This window comes from Girardinichthys multiradiatus, chromosome 5 (assembly GCF_021462225.1).
Source record: "Girardinichthys multiradiatus isolate DD_20200921_A chromosome 5, DD_fGirMul_XY1, whole genome shotgun sequence".
Classification (NCBI taxonomy): domain Eukaryota; kingdom Metazoa; phylum Chordata; class Actinopteri; order Cyprinodontiformes; family Goodeidae; genus Girardinichthys; species Girardinichthys multiradiatus.
In genome coordinates, this window is record NC_061798.1 from 9,221,728 (window position 1) to 9,245,809 (window position 24,082).

Below are 24,082 nucleotides of genomic sequence, written 5' to 3' on the forward strand. Positions count from 1 at the left end.
CTGGTGTCAAATGAAGCACATGCAGTTTGAGCCTCTGTCATAACCAAAGCTGGAGGAAAAAGAAGGAGCGTGGTTTTTGGGTTTGTAATGACTGCAGCCTCAATTCCATGATAACGGCGCAGAGACGAGGCTCTCTCTAATCTGCCTCTAGCTGTTCATGAATCTCCAATCAAGCCAGCCACGTCTTGTGGCCACAATAGGGTTCAAAAGTAAAAGCTGGGAAGCCTGGAGTAGAACTCCAAGGTCCACACAGAGCAGTAGGCATACAGTATGTCAGACATCTTCTTTTATAAAGGGCTAATTAAATCAGTGGCCTCTTGGTACTTAGGATTTAGTTTTTCCTACTTTATTAGTGGTGGGTCGTAATAAAAAAGATTATTTGTCACATTTTTAGCAAATATCAATATTTGACACAATAAGCAAGTTTTTTCAATATCAATAGTGGTTAGCAATTGAATCAATAAATGGACAGGAAATGTGGATTGTGGTGATGCACAGCAATTACCATCGTGATTTAGTGGAAACTAGAGTGTTGTGGTTTGCTTTATTGCAGGGGTTTATTCAGCCATAAATATCCAGAAGTAGTTATTTACACCAGATCTTATGACTAGTAAACCAGCATCTTTACACTTTATACTCTTATGAATCCGGCAAAATTCTGCAAAAAAAGGTAAATCCTTTTTTTTTTTTCTTAAAACAGGGTTCCTGTTTTTTGGTTCAATAATTTAAATTGTTCGGGATAAACAGCAATGCACGCACATACTCATATGTAAGGGCTATTTAGACAGACCAATTAACCAAATAGTCATGTTTTGCACTGTTGGATGAAGCAGGTCTTTTGACATAAAAACCTTCTGGATTGAAAGCATGGTGGCATAGCAACAATACCACTTGTTTATCTCCTTTTTTCCCCTCTGACATCATGGGGATGTGTCAGAACAGCTACAACAGCTACTCTTTATTAGATTTTTAATGCCAGGGATCTGTAGTAACAATTCTTATCTGTATAGTCTGCTCCCAAAAGCAGTGTTCAGCATAATTTTACTCTTGTTCAATCACATAGCCTGGTCCTTAAACTAGTAGACTGCAAAAATCACCTGCAAAAAACATTAGAAATAGGACCATTATGTGGCTCGCAGATCACTATGTGCAGCCTCGATTTGCATGCTGAATTGACTTGCACTAGGAGATCTGACGTCTACTTATTTTTAACACTAGTTCAGATGGCATATGGGCTTAAATTCCATGGTGCAATTAAAGTGTACATTTTGTAGGGCTTTATTTTTTTTATATTAAAATAAATGAAACTATTCATTACAGTCTCATCCCTAAGCTTTCAAGGATCTCAGGAAAAAGTCTCAGGTAAGAAACTCCAAGTGATCTGTTCTGTATAAACATACCTTTTCACAATTCATCCACTGTGTGTAAATGACAAGAAATAATGTTCATGTTGCACCACTGAGATCTGTGTGTCTTTTTATTTTCACTTAAATATGCAGGCTAGTTGTCATTGCTACATGCCGAGTTACCTTTACTAAACCTTACAAAAGTCAGCCATTACTGGGCTGTCGGTATCTTTAACAGGATCCGGTTGACTCCAACCCTTCTTTATGCCTCTATCATTCAAAAAACCCAGAGATGGCAAAAAGGGTTCCAAGTCCTGGCTTTATGTGTATTATTTAGCAGGTTTAGGAAATGTACCTTCTGGGAACACCAGGGGGCAGGTACTGGTCATTACCCCCTTCCCTTCTTTGTACTTTTACCATTTTGGGTACAAAGAGGACTCAGCTGCCACTGAACGTTTCATAGCAACCCTGGGTAAACGTAATGATTAAGGCAGTGTTCTTTAACCTTCTGTTGTGCAGTTAGGATGCTTATATTATTTAATATTTAATTAAATAACCATTTGGTCTGTCAAGTACTGTCCTAGGAATAGCATCCCAGAATGGCGGTGGTATTAGGAGAATGGATGAAAGGGTGATTCGAGCACTGGCATTACAGAATAGCAATCTCTGCACACAAATGGAATAGATTCACAACACTTCTCTCCAAAATATAAGAATTTATTAGCAAAACAATTCAACTCCGAATTAAACATGTTTCAGTTCACAAACCCTTTACTGGGCTGGAAAAAATTAACTTAAACTACCAAGCAAAATGAAGCAATCAAAAAACTACATACAAGAAAGGAACAAAGGAATCAGCTGTGTTTAAGAACCAAGGTTTATCTTAAGGAACTTATGCTACCAAGAAAGCGTTTTTGTCAGTTGCTCCATAACATCACCGGCATTCCAGCTGTGCTGGAGGGTGGCGTCAGGGGGTTACAGATTGTGGGTGAGGGGGTTGGGTCTTCTTTTTGGATGTGGGGTCACCAGCATTTGGATTGGCTGAGTGAAGACGGTGGAGCTGAGCTGGTTGGTGTTTCTCCCTAGGCTGTCATTGCAGTGGTGGTAATGTGGTGTGTGGTTGCGGGGGCATGGTTGGGGCTACCAGCCCCGGATAGCTGCCGTTGGCCAGGGACCTCTTGCCAAGTGAGTTTGTCAGACAACAATTCTGAGTGCTACTCTGCCGGACAGGACATGTAAAAAAAAAAAAGAAGAATTTCTGAAGTTATGTCTCATTTTTCAATAAAAAATCAGGCATTTGTACACTTTGAATATCCAGTGTATGAGTATAAAATAGTTGGTTTGTAGGTACAAAATGGAAGTAAGTTTGTAATGAAACTACAACCCTGTTACCCTGGAGACGCAGAGGCTTAAGTGAATTGTGCATATGTGAACGTAGGTTGAATAACATCTATTAAGAGTAATATGTTCTACTTACTCTCGTCTCTATCTAACACAGCCTGCAGCAGTCTCTGGGCCTAAGGCATAAATGTATACATAAGGGGATTCAAATACTTTTACCCTTTACTTTTACTGGTAATTCAGAATTTCAAAACAAAGAAACCTTTGTCAAAAAGTGAGGCTGAATTTCAAATAATCATCTTAAAACCCCACATTAAAGTTTGCTTTTTAACAGTGACAGGTTTGGCTATAGGCTGTTACTGTTTTCATTTTTCTCCTTTGTATAAAGAGAATGGATGGATTCAGAGTGCCCATTCTGAGCCTGCTAATATTAGGGTTGCTGCTTTGTTATATGTCTGCAGTCTTTTAAGAAATTACTGGCCTTTATTTTCTTTTCCTGTGCGGAGCATCTTTTATGTATATTTGCTTAAAAAAATCTAACTTCTTCCCTTTCCATCTATGATATGCTTTGGACTTCTAAAATGATAAAATGCCCTTTCTGACTTTATTTATGAAATGGTGCTCTGCACCCACACAAACCTCAAAGTCCTGAGAGAGTACATCACCAATGCTGTTTATTAACTGCCAAAACAACAAGGGTGGACCAGTCAGAGTTGTGTTGCAGATATGGTTTTGATTCAGTTACTGGCTCCATGGTTTTGTGATCATTACTGATGAAAATTTCATCAAACAAATAAATGTCCCAATGAAATAAAACAGAATAAATATTTAAAACATAAACATTTAGCTTATTTTCACCTAAAATGTATTTATTTATTTTCTTTTAGGTTTATTTATTTACTTTAAGATTTACTTATATATATGAATTTCATATTGGTGTTTTATTTTGTGACACTTTTATTTTGTAAAGCTACTTTATGTATTTCAGGGACTTTTTTAACTCGTTTTTATTCTAAGCTCATTTTATTGTTCTTACATGTTCTTATATTCAAATGGGCCAAACTGTTGGTTCTGGCGAAAAGCCCAGGACTTTACAGATGCCCAAAACTGGACCTTATTCCACCCGAAATGCAGGTGTTCACAGCGACTCTGAAAATCCCCTCTCTGCACCCCAAGAGACCTCTTCCCAGTCACCTCCTGGCTAACTTTAGATCGCTCGCCAACAAACTGGACAAGATTCGACTGAGGATCATCTCACGTTAGATGGACAGCTATGTGGTGATCTTCATGGAGACTTGGTTGGACAACAACACATCCGATGCTGCAGTGGAGCTGGCTGGCCACGCTTTGTTCCGGACTGATAGAACTACAACTGCAGGGAAAGTCAAAGGTGGAGGTTTGGCACTGTACATTCACAATTCTTGGTGCACAGCTACACAAACAATCAGAACCTTCTGTTGCCCGATTTAGAATATTTGGCAGTGAGGTGCACACCATTTAAACTGTTTAGAGAACTCAGCTCTGTTATAACCGTAGCAGCCTACATACCACAAAGAACTAATGCTAAACTAGCCCGGGAGGAGCTGTACAACGATAATCCGGAGGCAGCTGTGATCGTTGCTGGAGACTTTAATCATGTGCAATTAAAAGCTGTGCTCCCCAAATTCCACAAATGTATAAAGTTTCCAACCAGCACAGTACTTTAGACCTGGTCTACTGCAACATCCAAGGAGCATACCAAGCTGCAGCAGCTCCTCAGTTTGAATTGTAAGATCCCTGCCTACAAACTTCTGATCTGCAGAACCAAACCCATCATCAGAACCATCCAGGACAGGACTGCTTTGAGAATCCAGACTTCAGAGTGTGTAAAGATGATGCTGATCTGGAGGAATATACATCATATGTGCTGTGTATATTAACTTCTGCACTGATGCTGTCGTACGCACACCAGGGTTTTTCCTAACATGAAACCATGGGTAGACGGTACAGCGTGGACCCTGCTAAGAGCTCAGGATGCAGCTTACAGATCAAGTTACCGACTGACCTACAGCAGGCCCAGAGAGAACTGAGGAAGGGCATCCAACAGGCTAAGCAAAGGAACAAGCAGCACATCGAGAAGCACTTCAACAACGACAACCACGCAGTATACGGAGAGCCATCAGATCCCTCACAGACTGTAAGCATTGCGACCAGCAGCTCAGCCATGACCCAGCTCTCCTTGACACCTTAAATAGCTTCTTTGCATCCTGTGGTCCATACAGGGGGAGGTGGTGGAGCGTGTGGACAGCATAAAGTTCCTGGGCATTCACATCTTCTCTGACCTCTCCTGGACTGAACACCTCCACCTTGAATAAAACAAGAACGAGCTGCAAATATCGAAAGAGCAGGCAGTCGCCTTCGTCCCAAAAGCCAAAATCAAGTCCATCCTGCTCACAAAAGTCGCATCCTCACCCAATGTCTGCTGTCTCCACCTGCTCTGTCCTGCTTCTGCTACATTTTGGACAATCCTTTGTATGCAATTTTGTTGGGACAGGCTCTTCAGTTCTGTCATAAATTTGAAAACTGCAGAAAGAAAGCTTTATAAACACATGGATGAGGGTTTGGTGTGGAAGAAATTGAGTGGCCTATAGAGTGTCTGCATGTGTGTGTATATACAGTGCCTTGCGAAAGTATTCGGCCTCCTTGAACTTTTCAGCCTCTTGCCACATTTCAGGCTTCAAACATATAGATATGAAATTCTAATTTTTTGTAAAGAATCAACAAGTGGGACACAATCGTGAAGTGGAATGAAATTTATTGGATGTGTCCAACTTTAACAAATAAAAACCTGAAAAGTGGGGCGTGCAATATTATTCAGCCCCCTTGCGTTAATACTTTGTAGCGCCACCCTTTGCTGCAATTACAGCTGCAAGTCGCTTGGGGTATGTCTCTATCAGTTTTGCACATTGAGAGACTGAAATTCTTGCCCATTTTTCCTTGCAAAACAGCTCGAGCTCAGTGAGGTTGGATGGAGAACGTTCGTGAACAGCAGTCTTCAGCTCTTTCCACAGATTCTCGATTGGATTCAGGTCTGGACTTTGACTTGGCCATTCCAACACCTGGATACGTTTATTTGTGAACCATTCCATTGTAGATTTGGCTTTATGCTTTGGATCATTGTCTTGTTGGAAGATAAATCTCCGTCCCAGTCTCAGGTCTCTTGCAGACTCCAACAGGTTTTCTTCCAGAATGGTCCTGTATTTGGCCCCATCCATCTTCCCATCAATTTTGACCATCTTCCCTGTCCCTCCTGACGAAAAGCAGGCCCAAACCATGATGCTGAAACCACCATGTTTGACAGTGGGGATGGTGTGGTCAGGGTGATGAGCTGATGAGCTGTGTTGCTTTTACGCCACACATATCGTTTTGCATTGTGGCCAAACAGTTTGATTTTGGTTTCATCTGACCAGAGCACCTTCTTCCACATGTTTGGTGTGTCTCCCAGGTGGGTTGTGGCAAACTTTAAACGAGACTTTTTATGGATATCTTTGAGAAATGGCTTTCTTCTTGCCACTCTTTCATAAAGGCCAGATTTGTGCAGTGTACAACTGATTGTTGTCCTATGGACAGACTCTCCCACCTCAGCTGTAGATCTCTGCAGTTCATCCAGAGTGATCATGGGCCTCTTGGCTGCATCTCTGATCAGTCTTCTCCTTGTTCGAGATGAAAGTTTAGAGGGACGGCCGGGTCTTGGTAGATTTGCAGTGCTCTGATACTCCTTCAATTTCAATATGATCGCTTGCACAGTGCTCCTTGGGATGTTTAAAGCTTGGGAAATCTTTTTGTATCCAAATCCAGCTTTAAACTTCTTCACAACAGTATTTCGGACCTGCCTGGTGTGTTCTTTGGTCTTCATGATGCTTTCTGCGCTTTGAACAGAACCCTGAGACTATTACAGAGCAGGTGCATTTATACGGAGACTTGATTACACACAGGTGGATTCTATTTATCATCATCAGTCATTTGGGACAACATTGGATAATTCAGAGATCCTCACTGAACTTCTGGAGGGAGTTTGCTGCACTGAAAGTAAAGGGGCCGAATAATATTGCACGCCCCACTTTTCAGTTTTTTAGTGTGGGAGGTTTTATGGCTAAATTGGACCAGCCTGGTAGCCAGTCTTCATTGATTGCACAATGATGACTGGCTTCATTGAGCAGAGTGTGAAGGTTCAATTAGCAGGGTAAGAGCACAGTTTTGCTCAAAATATTGAAATGTACACAACATTATGGGTGACATACCAGAGTTCAAAAGAGGACAAATTGTTGGTGCACGTCTTGCTGGCGCATCTGTGACCAAGACAGCAAGTCTTTGTGATGTATCAAGAGCCACGGTATCCAGGGTAATGTCAGCATACCACCAAGAAGGACGAACCACATCCAACAGGATTAACTGTGGACGCAAGAAGAAGCTGTCTGAAAGGGATGTTCGGGTGCTAACCCGGATTGTATCCAAAAAACATAAAACCACGGCTGCCCAAATCACGGCAGAATTAAATGTGCACCTCAACTCTCCTGTTTCCACCAGAACTTTCCGTCGGGAGGTCCACAGGGTCAATATACACGGCCTGGCTGCTATAGCCAAACCTTTGGTCACTCATGCCAATGCCAAACATCATTTCAATGGTGCAAGGAGTGCAAATCTTGGGCTGTGGACAATGTGAAACATGTATTGTTCTCTGATGAGTCCACCTTTACTGTTTTCCCCACTTCCGGGAGAGTTACTGTGTGGAGAAGCCCCAAAGAAGCGTACCACCCAGACTGTTGCATGCCCAGAGTGAAGCATGGGGGTGGATCAGTGATGGTTTGGGCTGCCATATCATGGCATTCCCTTGGCCCAATACTTGTGCTAGATGGGCGCATCACTGCCAAGGACTACCAAACCATTCTTGAGGACCATGTGCATCCAATGGTTCAAACATTGTATCCTGACAGCAACTCAGAACTCAGAGTTGCAACCTGGTGGTGTCAGATGTACCGAAACATGGTGTCCAAGAGATGTTCAATTTGAGTCCAGTCTGGTATCAATTTTATCGTTTTCCAGGAAATGCATGCATACTCTTGCCACATGAGGCCGGGCATTATCATGCACCAGGAGGAACCAGGACCCACTGCACCAGCGAAGGGCCTACAGTGGGTCTAAGGCCTGATATCTAATGGCAGTCATGGTGCCATCATTTAACCTGTACAGGTCTGTGAGTCTCTCCATGGATATGCTTTCCCAGACCAACACTTATCCACCAACAAGCTGATCATGCTAAACAATGTTGCAGGCAACTTAACCTTCACCACAGCTATTCCAGACACTTTCACATCTGTCACATGAGCTCAGACTGAAGCTGCAAAAAACAGGGTGCCAGTGCCAAACCTGCCAATTCCCGTGTTCTCTGACAAATGCCAGTTGAGCTCCATGGTGCTGGGCAGTGACCACAGGGCCTTGTGGAGGATGCTGGGCCCTTTGACCATCATTATGAAGTCTATTTCTAATAGTTTGGTTAGAGGCAGTGGCCCACTGAAGGTCACTTTGTAGGACCCTGGTAGTATTCATCCTGTCCCTCCTTGCACAAAGGAGCAGATACTGATCCTGCTGATGGGATAGGGACCTGCGACGGCCTTGTCCAGTTCTCATAGAGTAACTGCCTGTCTCCTGAAATCTCCATGCTTCTGAGACTGCACTGGGTGATATAATAAACCTTCAAGCAATGGCACGTATTGATGTTCCTTTGTGGTGGAGTTGGACTGCCTGTGCAACCTCTGTAGGGTTCAGGTATCGCCTCATTCTACCTGACATTGACCCTGGTGACATGAAAAACTACTGAAAAGCAGTCAAAAAAATGAGCAGGGTAAAAACATCTATGGCCTTCACCTACAAAACCATTCCTATTTTTGAGATCGTTTTTTTGTTGCCCCTTTAGTGACCCTGTGTTAATTTCATAAACACCAAAACAGCTGACTCCGATTACCACCCCCTCTACTAATGAACTGACCCGATCAATATTCCAGAGGTTTAACTGACTTGATATTATACTCTGATTAAGTGTTCCTGTAATTTATTTAGGCAGCGTATTTCCCTATCCTTTCGACACCTTGAAAAAACAAACACACTGCTGACATTGCTTCTCTGCTTTAGCTAAACACCCCACCATCATGCACTTTTTGCAAAAGAAAAGTCATTTTACTATTTACGTAAACATACACATAAAATTGCTCTAAAAAATTTACTCATCCCTTCTACAATGCAAGATTTTTTTTATATAAACTAAAGACGTTAATACATCATATCAGAACCTTTTCCTTGTATAATGTCACATTTACCTTCGAATTTTAATGAAAAATAGACAAGAATTTATAATAGGAAGGACATATAAAAATAACAAGTTGAAACAATAGCCTTATTGCATAAGTGTGCATATCCCTAAACTGATACTGTGCTGAAGCATCTTTTACTTTAATATCAGCATTCAGTCTTCTTCAGTTCACATATGCCATCAATTATTGTGAATCTAATTAAGCTGATACATGCTTCTGTTGTCCTAGTCGGCTGTTTCCACATTTCTGTCCTTTAGCTATAATAACTGTGCAAAGGGATTAGAAAGAATCAAACGGATATAATTATACAAAGGTATCAGTCATGGGAAGAGTACAACAATTTACAGCAGTTTACATGTATACACCATTGTACAGTGAAGGCAGTCACTGATAATTAGAAAAAGATATAGAGACAACAAGCACACTTCAAAATGGGACATTAAAAAAAAAAAAGCTAAACATAATGAAGCTGTAACTGATCAGGGAAGCTGCCATACCGCAGATAGCAACATTCAGGTAGATGCAGGAACAAGTGCTAGTTGTGTCCTCCGTGTGACAAGAATCTCCTGTTTTCTCCATGTCTGGATTAAGGGGTAGGGTTGAAAGACAGAATTTTTTATTCTGAAAAAACATCGAGGTCTGGCTGGAATTCCTAAAACCTGTGAGAGAATACGTTCTGCTATGTAGAAACTGAAATACAACTTTTAAGCCATAATTTCAAAAGGTATGTTTGGCACAATCAACTCTGCACATCACTGAAAGAACATCATAGTTATTCTGTTCAAAGGGGTCATGGCAGCACCATGCTCTACTTTTCCTGAGACAGAACGGAGGTGTTATAGCATTTTTTATTCAGAACCTTCAGGTATCGGCTCAAATGCCAAAAATGAAGATGGATTTTAGTTTTAAGCCGTGTGAATTCAAGCATATCCTCACAACCTGACACATTTGGAGAACTTTTGCAGAGAAAATGTGGCAAAGTTAAAATGTGGCCTGCTGATAGACTAGTACCAAAGAAAACCGAACGGTGAAACTGAATCAAGAGGCCCTTTGACAGTATTAGTTCACAACTGTGCAACCAGGTCATTGCACCTTTATTTTTGTATGTTTAACAGATTTGCTTGTTTGTCATTTGAATAATTCAGGATATGTTGCTTTGTTATACAACACTGTGCATTTACATGTGGGTAATTTAAGCACATCAAATACATCAAAATGGGTTTTGGAACGGAGAACACGGGTTAGCATCGAGCTTCTGGAATGGTCCGGACCTCAGTCCTTTGAAAATTTAAACACTTTCCTCAAAAGCCTGTTTTTCTCAAGGAAAACGACTAGTTTAAATAAACTGTACCAATTATGATTCTAATTGTGTTCAAATATCCAGGCGAAAATATGCTAGAAGCTTGTTTATGAAAAAAGTGTTGCTCACGAACATTTGTTCAGATATTAATCAAGAAGTCTGTTTGTATTAATTTGATCACAATACATTCAAACATGTTCTCATCTTGTTTTTAAATTTAATTTTTGTTGTATCATCCTTTTGCCCAAATTAAAATGACATTCAAAGAGATTCAGCTTTAATTCTGTGATTTGGATTCCTATTTTTCTTAGCATTTGCTTAATGCTCTACTGTGTTAGAAGTGCAAAACTTGAATAATTTTTTGATGATTTTTGTAAAACGACAAGAAACCGAATTTGAGTGTCTTGATTGACAGCCCCCTCGTGTTGCTTCTGCTTGTGGAGGTCCTGCAATTCTTAAAAAAAATAAGGAATCGCCTTGTAAGCAGTGATTGCGTTCACGGATGGTACTCTTTAGGGTATGAAAGGGTTTTTGTTATGCCCTAATATGCACTGTTCAGAACCTTGTGAAACTTGAAGAAAAAAACTGTGATGATACTATAAATTTTCAGGGCACCTTGAGCAGAAGGCTGGCATTGTATCCTGAATGGGATGTTTGAAAGAATATAATTTTTTCAGGAGGGGTTGCTGACAGACCTTTATACTTTCACTTATAGCATACAGTGGTGATTCTCAGTGTCAGTTGTTTCCACTTAAACAGTATTGTCTTTCACTCCTGTACTGTAAAAAAAACACTGGAACGGAAAGTTCTGTGTTTGGTATTTCTACTTCATTCATATAATTACAGGTTGTTTATATTTAATCTTTATCTGAGATCCTTCCTCTCTGTGTTGCATCTAAGTCAAATCAGCCTTCAAATCAGCCTTCATGTTCTTATTCATGAGTGGCACCACATGCATAGAGCAAAAGGTACATCTCAGTAAATTAGAATATGCATTCTGAGGAGGCTCAGTTGTCAGATTAAAAGTACCTTTTGAAAATAACAATTATATAGGGTATAAGGTATTAAACATAGGTTTCATTAAGCTCACATTTCTGTATTAAAATGTTTTTTATTGGTTTGATGCAATATTCTTTAATGCAGTGAATGGCATTAAAAACACCTCAGAAATATTTTGAGTAAGATGTCTGTTTCCATCTTACAGTTCAATCATACATTGGAAAAAATAAAGGTAACAAGAAAGTCACCTTCAAAAATTGAGGGTTCACAGTATGCCAGGAGCTTCTTAACCGTTCCTCTGAAGAATCACAGGAAGTGAACACCTTTTCCTAATAAGAAATGTTCAGCTCTTCCTTGTCCTATTTTCACACATTTTTTCTGTTTGGATTCTTGTGTACAGTGCTCATTATTGTGACATCCAGTCACAGATTTCTGAAAAGAATTGTGATAACCATTGCAAAATCCACTACTTGAGAAACGTCACGTACAAACCAATTTCCATAGTTATCTGAGTCATAATGGACCTCTTTATTTAGAATATTTAAGCAAAACCTTAATTAAATATCCAAGAAAGACTCAAAATGTTAGAAAAAAAGAGATGTTAGTGAAGTGTTTTAGCAATCTTCTTTTGAATTGCTTGTAGAGTGAAGATATTATGTTTACCAGAACTTTAATTATGTTTCTGCTGCTTGATTTTAAGGGCATATGTCATCATTTGCAAAACTTCCTTTTCAGATCTGTTCAGTCTTGTAGCAAATGATAGTTGTTGACCCCATAGGATAAAGTGAGACCAAGGCAGCTGAAAACTCTAAAAGTGATGAAGTCAGATCTCAATTGCCAAATGCCAAACCTCACTGCATAACTGAATGACCACACAGGGCAAAAATTGTCATCTCAAAGTCTCCAGCTTGAACTGGAGTTCATAAAGTCAAGAATTATTTTGTGATATTATCTAGTGAGACCTAACAAACCAACACCCTGGAGAGAGATTTAAAAGTGCAACAGTGGTGAGCCCAGCCTGCCAATTTATCACAGGGGGATGAGGTGAGGAAATCTGCTGGTGAGAGAATCTGCATTTCGAACCACTACATTTCTGGCTGCATTCAGGTTTAACATTGCAATTGCTGCTTCAGTTCTAACCAGCACTGTTGCCCTGATGCCCACAGGTTTCAGCCCTCACATTTCTCCAAACAACTGTCAGAATAGTGGTATATATTAGGGAGCAATGCAGCAGTTGTGCAAGTTTCACAGTTTCTTTTTGTGGGTAAGACTATGTTAGGTATTATTTAGTCAACTCGGAGGCAAGAACGATACAGTCAATTTACTTGCAAGGGTAGCTCTGCAGTACAGACTACAAAGTGTTGGCACTCCTCTCTCTTTATTTATACATGCTGGTTCACACACAGTTCAACAAACATTCAGTGTGTGTGTGTGTGTGTGTGTGTGTGTGTGTGTGTGTGGGGTCAGAAAGGTTAGGGTTATGTGTCTTGATTTTAAACAGAGAGGGAGTGAGGACTTGGCAATAATAACTCACTCGCCTCCCACATATCCCTTTCTGTGGCATGTAGGAGGGAAAAGCACTTAGAGCAGACATGAGTGATAAACAATACAAAAGTTTTCAAACCCTAACAGTCTCCCCTTTTTTATCAGGAAGAAAGTCATGCTTAGATACATATAAAAGAAAACACTCTGTGTGCACGGGCACCTCTGTTATCACTGGAACCAATCGCACAATCAATACACCTGAGGATGAGAGCTGGAATACACGTTGCACAACAGCATACATAAACTGCGATCACCACAACAGGCAATGAAGTGAATATACTCACCAGTAGGTTTCCCCATTTTCTAAACCACGTCTCAAACATTCTTTGTGAATTGTTCATTGATTCCTGAGTGCGATTTTAATTCGATGGACAGTGATTGCAATCCTTTTAGGGCCGTCGTTAGAGATCCATCAGGTGCTGTAATTTTTGGAAATAAAAGAACAACAAACCTATCCACAAACACCACACAACCATTTCTTTCTTTCTTTTTTTTTTTTTTTTGCTAGGATCATACCCTATTTTGACAAGAAATAATTTCAACATCCTGTTTACACAGCCTTCAGCTGTCTCTGCTGTTTTGCCGTGGTGTCATTTAAAAGATTAGAATCGGTTCTAACAGGAAGCAGTTTGTATTCTAGCAGACATATCAAATTCAAAAACACATTTTCTGAAAGGTTCCCCCTGACGAAGTGAACCAATCGGTGTCAGGGCGTCCTGGAGGGAGAGGGAAACCAGGGCACATCTTTCCTGTCCAGTCAATAGCAATTATTATTAATTATTAAAGCAATTATTCCTCCATAAATCAGTTCTGTTCAGCAGCAAGTAAAAGTTCAAGGCCTTGTATCAAGTTAATTTACAATCTAAGTTGCAAACAACATCATCCATAAATAAATAACTCAGAAGCACACAGGAAGTTATAATTTCTATTCATCAAGTTATTTGAATTGATTAAATAGTTGAACACTCCTTTAACCCTTCATGCAAATTATTCCACAATTTCCCACATTCACAGAAGTAAACATTTGTTTGTTGATTATTCACACAGTTTTACTTTAGAAATCCTTCTCTCCCCTGTGATTATTGATTTTGTGAAATTTACCGGGACATACTCCTTCAAGCTTTAACCCAACAAATAGAATTTTTATTGTTAATTTCTTTATCACATTCCCTCTGTTGAAGTAACCCAGCCCACTCAAAAATGTATGAAACAGGTTCCACATAATTGCATTTTGTTAGTTGAAAGCAAAAAGATGAGTTAATCTTACCTTTTGACATGATGGTTACTGGAATAAATTAATTTAGTTTCACAAGCACATTTTTTGATGTGTTAGCTGGAAATGAAATGTTAAGTCAAAAGATATCCAATCAAACCTATTTGTATGTTCTTCCTCAGGTGCTTTCTGATTTCTCTGAGGTTTCCTTCGGAGGACGTCTCTCCCTTCCTGGAATATGATCAGCTGATCTTAGTTTTGCCCTCATCCAGAGCTCCATTTGTTTCTCCTGTTGGTTCTTTGGTTAGATCCTCCTGTGTTATGAGACAAAAACTTCACAGCAGATTAAAATCTTTGAACATGTAATTTGCTCTCTCTCTGAATCCAGACTGGGTTCACACCCTGACTGAAGAGAGGAGGTGAAAGGTCAGGGTATGGTTCTTCCTGCCAGCAGCTGATGGGGAGTTAAACCCATGAACTCAGTGGGTGATGATCTGATGTAAAACATCACCAAGGGCAGCGCATCTTCAGCACACTTCATTTTTGTATCAGCACAAACGTTAGTCAATCGTTTCTTTGATTGTGTGATTAGCTCTCTCACCCAACCTTGTGAAAGTATCAATCACATCTCTACATCCTTTCACTCTGTTGTCAGAACCCATAAAATCAATAACAATTTCCTTTAGGGCTTGTTGGGAACAGGAAATGCTCCAATACCTGTTTTCATGAGAATCTTATATGTAGATAATATAATAGAGTCATCTTCTCACCTTTAACCCAAAAATCATATTTATATTGTAACCCAGTTAGTTGCCACTTTATTGTCCATTAACTAGTAGCCAAAGTTAGATATGTTCCAACCATTATTTGTTCCATAATAATTTTTTGAAATCATCCCCAGAACAAAGTATTTATATCATTTACCATGAAGGTGTCCAGTGTTTTGGACAACCTACTTTTCAAGCACGTTGATAATTTGATTATATTTACCTAAATTAGACCTTTGGGGTCCTTCCCCATAACCTCTACCCCCAATACCAGATAAAAGTAATTTACATATTCTGTACCCTTAATCATACCATTATTTAGTTATTCATTCCTGTTAAACATTTGATCACTATAACCAGTCATTTTTCCCCAATTTATCCATTTCCATTTACCATCCTATGATTATTATTATTTCTTTTTGTTTTCTCTGAAGTCTAAATGTTAGTCAGACAAACATTTGAGACAAACATTGAAACAGAAATTTAGACAAACACTTAAGACACACAACACATGCCGGCTTCAGCCTCCCCTTTTAAGGAAGTTTGCTGCCAAATCTTTTACCATCAAATTATTCCACCAGAACCCTATGGCAGAATGACAGGTTCTATTTGGTTCTGTTCCCATCCCAAAGAAAATTTAGATCCAATTTCACCTCAAGAAAATTCATAAGAATTTTAAGTTTTCACCCTCTGAAACTAAAACCCAGAAAATTGTTTCAACTTGCGAGCATCTAAACACATATAGGGAATACCGACATTAGAGAAAAACTAATGAAAAACAAAACTCGGTGCACTACAAAACGTTCATTAGTTGTCTGAACACAACTATGAATCAAAACCCAAAACAAATAATGAGCTCACAGAAACTAAAACATACCATTCGATCCATGAACCTTTCACTCATGTGGCCCACATCATTCATCATTCATACCTTGGACCTTCATTCATTCCTGTCACACTCTTCTCAACCACACGTTTTCAACCCTCAAACACAATCTTTCGATTCCTATTATTCCTGAACCCCAGAGATCTCATGTTCTAAGTAATAATGTGTCAATGGACCCATTTGTCAGGCCGGTCCCAGCCACCTTTTCAGGCCTTCTTCACCTTGGAGAAATATAAATGTTTAGGGTTATCGCTCACATCATCAGGCAATATAGTGGGACGACTCTTCATTAACCTTTCCAGAGAAATCATGAGTATTATGACCGGCAATGCCTGAAAATAATTTGATCATACAGTCATCCCAGTACAACAAATTAACACAAACAAGAAATTACAAACTTGGGTATTCAAATCAGAATTTTTCTTTCTTTCACCATCTTCATTTCACAACACATAATCATATTTGTACATTATTATTTCCATTATTATTATTTACAAAGAAGACAAAAATAAATGACATTGCAGTCTTGCTGTGTACCAGCCTATTAAGGAGTAAAAGAAGATAAAAAAAGTAAATAGATTAGTTATAAACAGAATCCTTCGGTTCAGAAAAAGGAAAGTATATCCTACCTTTGTAGCACCTGGTGGTCTGACACAAAAACTATGGATACTTGGCCTCTTGTTACCCTTTTTGCAGAATCAAGTAATGAAAGTTGAAAATTAATTTGTACGTCTGCCTACCTCAATGAACCTATTTATGCATAAATAATGGCTGTGACATCTAAATATTATTAGTTAAGTTTTCAGTTCAACTTTCCTTTCATTTTCTTATCCTTCATTCTATTCTTACCTCTGTTATTTGATTTTACATCACTGCAATGCCCCTCCTTATGCACAGCGGCCTGAGTGCCTTGCTGCTGAAAAGTGCCATAAAAACAAACCTGACTTGACCCGACATAAATCGGTATGTATAATCCGCCAGGGATTGTAATGTTTTTAATTCCATCAATTAAATTAACTGTATCATTTAATGCAACTACCACGTTTGGTGAAAACCAAGTTTTAGTATTGGACATTAATTTTAATCTTGTCAGAAGGCAATGGTAGACTTATTCTTTTCAAATTATAAAGTTAACAGCATTTTTCCTCCTGCTGAAAGTCTTAAATGAGTGAAGGTTTTTCTAAGTTTAATCACTGCAATTAATTGTTGTAAAGTTTTCGAAAAATCATCTTTTGGAGTTGGATAAAATCTGAGTCTAACTGGTCGAGCTAAAATCCTAAATTTAATATTGTTTGGAAGCCTGTTGCCTTAAAATTGTCACATTATCGTTCTGACAATGTTTTTCCCTTCCAGCTCGTAAAAAAGTTTTCACACAACTTGTGCTGCCAATCCTAGAACACGCAAATGGTAATTATGGCCATGCCACAGAAACTAATCTTCATCGCCTCAAACTTTGAAATACTCAGTATTTAGAAATACTTAATCCAATTTAACTATGGCCTAAGATATACTGATCAGATATCTTTTTGTGTTTTACACCAAGAATTAGGAAAATGAGACGTTTTGCATTTCAGTTTAAAGGTTCATTCGCTTGGAATACTTTGCCTCATTCACTTAGCTGTATCACTGCTATTCATATTTCTAAGTTCATCTTGCTCTTGCTTTCAGTAAGAATAAAGATTCATTTATTCTGGACTTAATCTTCACAGAGATTTGCGCCTGAATTCTGCATCTGTATGTGTTGTCTTAATTTGTGTCTTGATGTTAAGTGTGTGTGCCATGCAGTTGCTATGCTGGTGGTTGTGAGCATGTGTGTGACTATGTGGTTGTGGGAGTGTGTGTTTGTGTGTCCTTGAGAATGTTGTGGGTATTTCTGTGTGATTTGTTTCACATTTCTTTATTCGTATTACTGTTGTTTTACCTTCTGTTCTGCAAGGACCCTCTGAAAAATGAGATGGTGCATCTCAAGGGGTTACCCTTGAAATAATCAGTTGTCAGTGCTGCAAATTATACCTTTTATTTCTTTCCATACATAATATGTGTCATGGTAGGGTTGAATAAAGCTGCACGATAAAGCTGCTCTCTTGTAATCATCTGGTTCCATAACAATTTTTTCATCAGCCAGACTATAACAGTTCTGAATGTTCTATTCTAATCTAGCCTTATTTAGATCTATCTATATTTTTTAATGCAGTAAGTCCTTATTATTTTTAAGAATGGGTTCACTAGTTTTTATTAGTTGCTATTATTTTAATAATGTGAAGTGCTAATTTCATTAGTTCTAGTGCTTATTTTAATCTCTTTCCATACCTCGATTGGTCTCTTCTTATGTGTAGTGTAGGCATCAAAAAGGGTCAGAGTGTTTTGTTCATTAAATTGTGAATGTGAGTATTAAATCTGAACCATAGATACCATTTTTAAAATCTGGTAGAATTACATTTAAATGTAACTGAGTCTTGTGGAAAAATTTAGCCGTTTAGAAGGCTTAATGAAATTGATGAACACAGAAATCAAAGGCATATTATGTCTTATACTCTTAGTTTGTCTTACCCAGTTTTGTAAACACACCATAGAGTTTCAGTCAGCTATAAAATACACTTTGTATTTATTTCAAGTAACTAAAGTTTGTTTCAGTTAACTCAAGTTTTCTCCATTTCAGTCCAGTCCAGTAATTCTGTTAAGGTGCATTTCATCTTGTGTTAAATTTGAGTCTAATTTGATCATTCTGACTGGAAAAAGTCAAATCATGTTTTGAGGGAAGAGATTGTCCCTTTCTGGCACTTCCTTTCATGTTATCATAAAGAACTGACCTAACATTATTATGGTACTGTTGGATCAGACCTGCTCTTGTAGTCTCTAATTATTATTGTGATACCTTATTTAATAAATAACACTGAGCGTCAAATAGTTTAAAATGTTTTTACCTTTCAAGCAGGTGGTCTATGGCCAGGACTGCTTCCTAGACCTAAAACCTCAAAATTCCAATTAGTTTTATATCAGAAAACAATTTAAATTAAATATATCCTGCCACATATACCATCATTTTTACATAACATGAAGACACTCATTTCACAAAAACACAAAGGCAAAATGGACAAACATTGGCTACATGAAAAGTTTGATTACCCTGTAAATACAGCATTTTAGAGTGGAACCACTTTGTGTCACTTAATGGTTAAAAATTATTTCTTACCCTTTTCTGGTGACTCGACAATTATTTCCAGAACCCAAACAAGCTCCATCAAACTGTTGTTTTAACTTGTTAAAGCATCTTTGTGGTTGAAACTTGCTAATATATTTATCCTCCCTGTCTCCAAGCCTGCTCCTACAAAACAAACGGGGAGCATTTTCTAGTGATTCTCTCAGTCATTCTCTCACTTCACACACACGTTCACACACTCTGGCCCACCAGGCAGTACAGCACCGTTTCCTGGTCCACATGAGAGCTTATTTCGTTATCTCTCAGACACCAAAGCTTATTCACAGTAGAATTTATTCAGTGAGCTAGGGTCTGTTATCTTCGCATGTAGCAGTCAAGGTCCGTCAGTCTCATGTGTCCCCCGTGACTTCAGTCTGCTCACTTATCGACTCTCGCACATCCACACTGGCCAGTTGATGTTACACTTTTATATTTATACAGCTGTTTACTCAAAAATGATAAAAAGGAGCGGGCGGATTTTAAACCTTGTTCTTTAACAAGGTTAGAGAGGCCTTTTAAACTTGTATCACTCCCCCCAGCAGTATCTTTTGACCCTTCTTATGGAATAGTCAAGACCCAACAACATTACCCGGGTATGCGCATCTACAGGTCCTTCTCAAAAAATTTGCATATTGTGATAAAGTTCATTATTTTCTATAATGTAATGATGAAAATTTAACATTCATATATTTTAGATTCATTGCACACTAATTGAAATATTTCAGGTCTTTTATTGTCTTAATACGGATGATTTTGGCATACAGCTCATGAAAACCCAAAATTCCTATCTCACAAAATTAGCATATTTCATCCGACCAATAAAAGAAAAGTGTTTTTAATACAAACAACGTCAACCTTCAAATAATCATGTACAGTTATGCACTCAATACTTGGTCGGAAATCCTTTGGCAGAAATGACTGCTTCAATGCGGCGTGGCATGGAGGCAATCAGCCTGTGGCACTGCTGAGGTCTTATGGAGGCCCAGGATGCTTCGATAGCGGCCTTTAGCTCATCCAGAGTGTTGGGTCTTGAGTCTCTCAACGTTCTCTTCACAATATCCCACAGATTCTCTATGGGGTTCAGGTCAGGAGAGTTGGCAGGCCAATTGAGCACAGTGATACCATGGTCAGTAAACCATTTACCAGTGGTTTTGGCACTGTGAGCAGGTGCCAGGTTGTGCTGAAAAACGAAATCTTCATCTCCATAAAGCTTTTCAGCAGATGGAAGCATGAAGTGCTCCAAAATCTCCTGATAGCTAGCTGCATTGACCCTGCCCTTGATAAAACACAGTGGACCAACACCAGCAGCTCACACGGCACCCCAGACCATCACTGACTGTGGGTACTTGACACTGGACTTCTGGCATTTTGGCATTTCCTTCTCCCCAGTCTTCCTCCAGACTCTGGCACATTGATTTCCGAATGACATGCAGAATTTGCTTTCATCCGAAAAAAGTACTTTGGACCACTGAGCAACAGTCCAGTGCTGCTTCTCTGTAGCCCAGGTCTGGGGAATGCGGCACCTGTAGCCCATTTCCTGCACACGCCTGTGCACGGTGGCTCTGGATGTTTCTACTCCAGACTCAGTCCACTGCTTCCGCAGGTCCCCCAAGGTCTGGAATCGGCCCTTCTCCACAATCTTCCTCAGGGTCCGGTCACCTCTTCTCGTTGTACAGCGTTTTCTGTCACACTTTTTCCTTCCCACAGACTTCCCACTGAGGTGCCTTGATACAGCACTCTGGGAACAGCCTATTTGTTCAGAAATTTCTTTCTGTGTCTTACCCTCTTGCTTGAGGGTGTCAATAGTGGCCTTCTGGACAGCAGTCAGGTCGGCAGTCTTACCCATGATTGGGGTTTTGAGTGATGAACCAGGCTGGGAGTTTTAAAGGCCTCAGGAATCTTTTGCAGGGGTTTAGAGTTAACTCGTTGATTCAGATGATTAGGTTCATAGCTCGTTTAGAGACCCTTTTAATAATATGCTAATTTTGTGAGATAGGAATTTTGGGTTTTCACGAGCTGTATGCCAAAATCATCTGTATTAAGACAATAAAAGACCTGAAATATTTCAGTTAGTGTGCAATGAATCTAAAATATATGAATGTTAAATTTTCATCATGACATTATGGAAAATAATAAACTTTATCACAATATGCTAATTTTTTGAGAAGGACCTGTATATCCCTGCGTGTTTACTTTCAAAGAAGTGGGCGGCTTTGAGATATTTTAGGAAGATCAGGGAGGCCTTTTAAACCCATACATTTCCCCTCGGTGGTATCTTTTGACCCTTCTTATGGAAAGATCAGGACCCATCAAACCCCTAACCAAGTTTTTGCGTGCCTCATTCAGGGAGGTGGCTTTTATATTGTGTGCAAGGGAAACCGATCTTCCCTTGCACACAATAAAGGAACTCAAAACCTACACCCCTAGACCCTAGTTTCTTTTAGAAGACTGTACCTTTCTTCCCAGGCTGCCACCGTTAGTCGCACTGCTTATCTAACCATGGTTTAAGGCGTTCGCAACAATTATTCTGAAACATTTCTCTGCCTACAAGAATTACAAAAACAGCTCACTCAGAACTAACAACACAGCCAGAGTGTTTTTACAGGAAAAACACATGAGATTTTTAACAGGAATCTTCTTACCTGTTGCGACCGCTGCTGTGATGTGTTGTCCTTCCGTGGAAACCCTATCCAAAAGTGGTTTCCGCTTCTGGGTGCGCGGGCGGAAACACCAGTTTGTCCGAGCTACTGCACCCTGTTGGCGGTCAGATGCCTCAGAGCCCCACCGGTACTTGGACCCAGGAAACTGTCACCACTTCTATCTAAAGACTCTTAAAGGAACGACTCTCAACCAGTTTCTAACTTTTAGCTCCTTTAATCTAAATTAAGGCAGAGGAATGATTACAGAGATCAGCGCTGAGGCTCCCGTCTCGGACTGTCGCAGTCTGTTAGACAATGACGAAGAGCCCCAAAAGAAGGTCACATACAGTTTTTATATCTGGCACTCCCTCAGTGATTATCAGTTGACTATGTGTCACCATTGTGGTGTCTATCTGTTAGATTGTGTAATAGCGAGTGTCCATCCTTAATCTAAGTGTGCCGTGGCTTTCTAGTCAAACCAGTTATACCGGCTGCTCCACTATCAAACCCAGGGCCCCAGCCTCAGGTCATTCATGACAAACCTTGGGCCATTTACCCTTGTAGTGTGTGTCGATGAGTATTCTTATCCTATTCTAACAAAAGGGAAACATTAGAACTTGTATTTTATATTACTATGGTATAAATGGGAAAAACAGCTATGTGTCATTAATAAAGGTTATTCCTAAGAATTTGAAACCTGCTCCTAGAGTGGAAAATGTTAAAGCTGCCCCCTGTGGCGGCTCCGTGTGGACAGCCTGAACCGCTCCACCGGCCGCTGGGTTTGCCCCGCCTCTCCCTTAACATGCATGCGCTAATCACCCAACAACAACAATGGCGGACTTGCAGAGTTGAGAGTTGCAGTTGCATTTCAGAAGCTATTCAATTTGTTGTGGATTTTACACCAACATGTTTTGATCCTCTACAGCAACCATGAATGTGAACTGCAGTTTGGAGACTACGTTCACTACAAGTGCTCAGTTTCCGCACAAATGCCTGTTTTAACACTCCTGCATTCGTTGTTGTTGCCATGCTCTTCTTCTTCCTACAAAACGTCCAAACAGCGCTACCTCGCCACTCACAGGCATGGAATAAGTATTACTACGTCTAATATGGCTCCTCTGGCTTCAGGTGATTTAATCTTTATGTTCAACTTTTCTGTGCAAATAACTTCTTCAGCTCCGGGTAGACGTGACCTCAGTGATCCAGGCCAACAGTGGCACTAATGACACCCTATTGTTAGGGTAGTGTAATCTGCTTTTTGATATGCAGAAAGGCACATCCCAATCAGCTTGAAACTTCTCCCTTACTGGCTCTCAATTGAGAAAGCCCAACAGATGAAGAGCGAAATATCTTCAACTACAAGAACTAAAGTCCAGATGTTCTGTTTTTTAAGCCTTTTTTGGACTTAACATGTCCTGGATAACTGAGAATCTTCACCAGCTCTAGATCCAAGATGTCAGTTGTTTCATAATCATGGGACAAGAAGGTTTTCCAACAAAGAGATTGTTTTTGTGGGTGAGGAGAAATACATCCTGCCTGCTTGTTTGCTTCCGAGGGGATTGCCCATAATACCTGCATAGATTATCTGTCTAGCAAAAGTGTTCGCTGTTTTCCCTTTTCGACACTAAGCGTCCGCACATTCATTCAAGATATTCCTACTAAAGTATTTTTTTGTGGCGAAAACGTTTCCTCTCTACAGCCATAGAGGTTTCATCACAATATTGTCAACAATGCCAACCCCATCATCCAATAATGATAGTTCCTTCTCATTTTATTAGACATGACTGAAAAGTTTAATTTATTTCACAAATCTTTAGTTTAAAATTACTTATTTGCCTTGAGAATCAATAGAAAGGCTGACTGGAATATATTAATGTTAATTCTTTTTAGGGTTCTTAGGCTGTTTTGGCTCTAAAATATGAAATATGCACTTTTAAAGAAAAGAAAAACTAGGACAATATTTTCCTCCCAACTCTTCTGAGGTGAGGTTTCTGATCCACTATTGTATTAATATGCTGTTATAGAGGCCACCCTCCTCTTCTGTTTATCTTTTCAACAGATGGTGTCTTTGTTAAAGGTCTAATGAACCCAAATGTTTCTGTGTCCACTGTCAGTCCTCCAAACCAGAAGCCTGTTCAATTCTCACTGTTGCTCAAAGAATTGGAGAGGTCTCATTTGCAATACATTTTCCAGCTTCTTCTCCCTGAAGAAATCATCTTTTGCTCTGTACAGCCAAAAGGTCATGTCTTACTAGACCAGTGTTATTTTCAAACTCTGAATTTTGACCTTGGATAAGTTGCTGAAAGTTTTATTTAAATCAGCAACAATCTGAATCTGCTGTTTTGGCAGACATATAAACACATTTCTGTTTCTCCAGGAACTTGTATCAAACTTTACCCTGCTGGCATATTTTCAGCTTCTCTTGAAATATAATTTGAGTTTTGTATGTGACCTTCTCCTGCTTTGTGAGCAATATTATTTAACCTTCATACACTTTAAG

General features: G+C 39.5%; 1 protein-coding gene across 1 annotated transcript in view; it reads left to right on the forward strand.

Annotated features, from left to right (window-relative positions):
• usp43a (ubiquitin specific peptidase 43a) overlaps window positions 1–24,082 on the forward strand; it is a 221,709-nt gene that overhangs the window by 162,632 nt on the left and 34,995 nt on the right. The window lies entirely within an intron of this gene.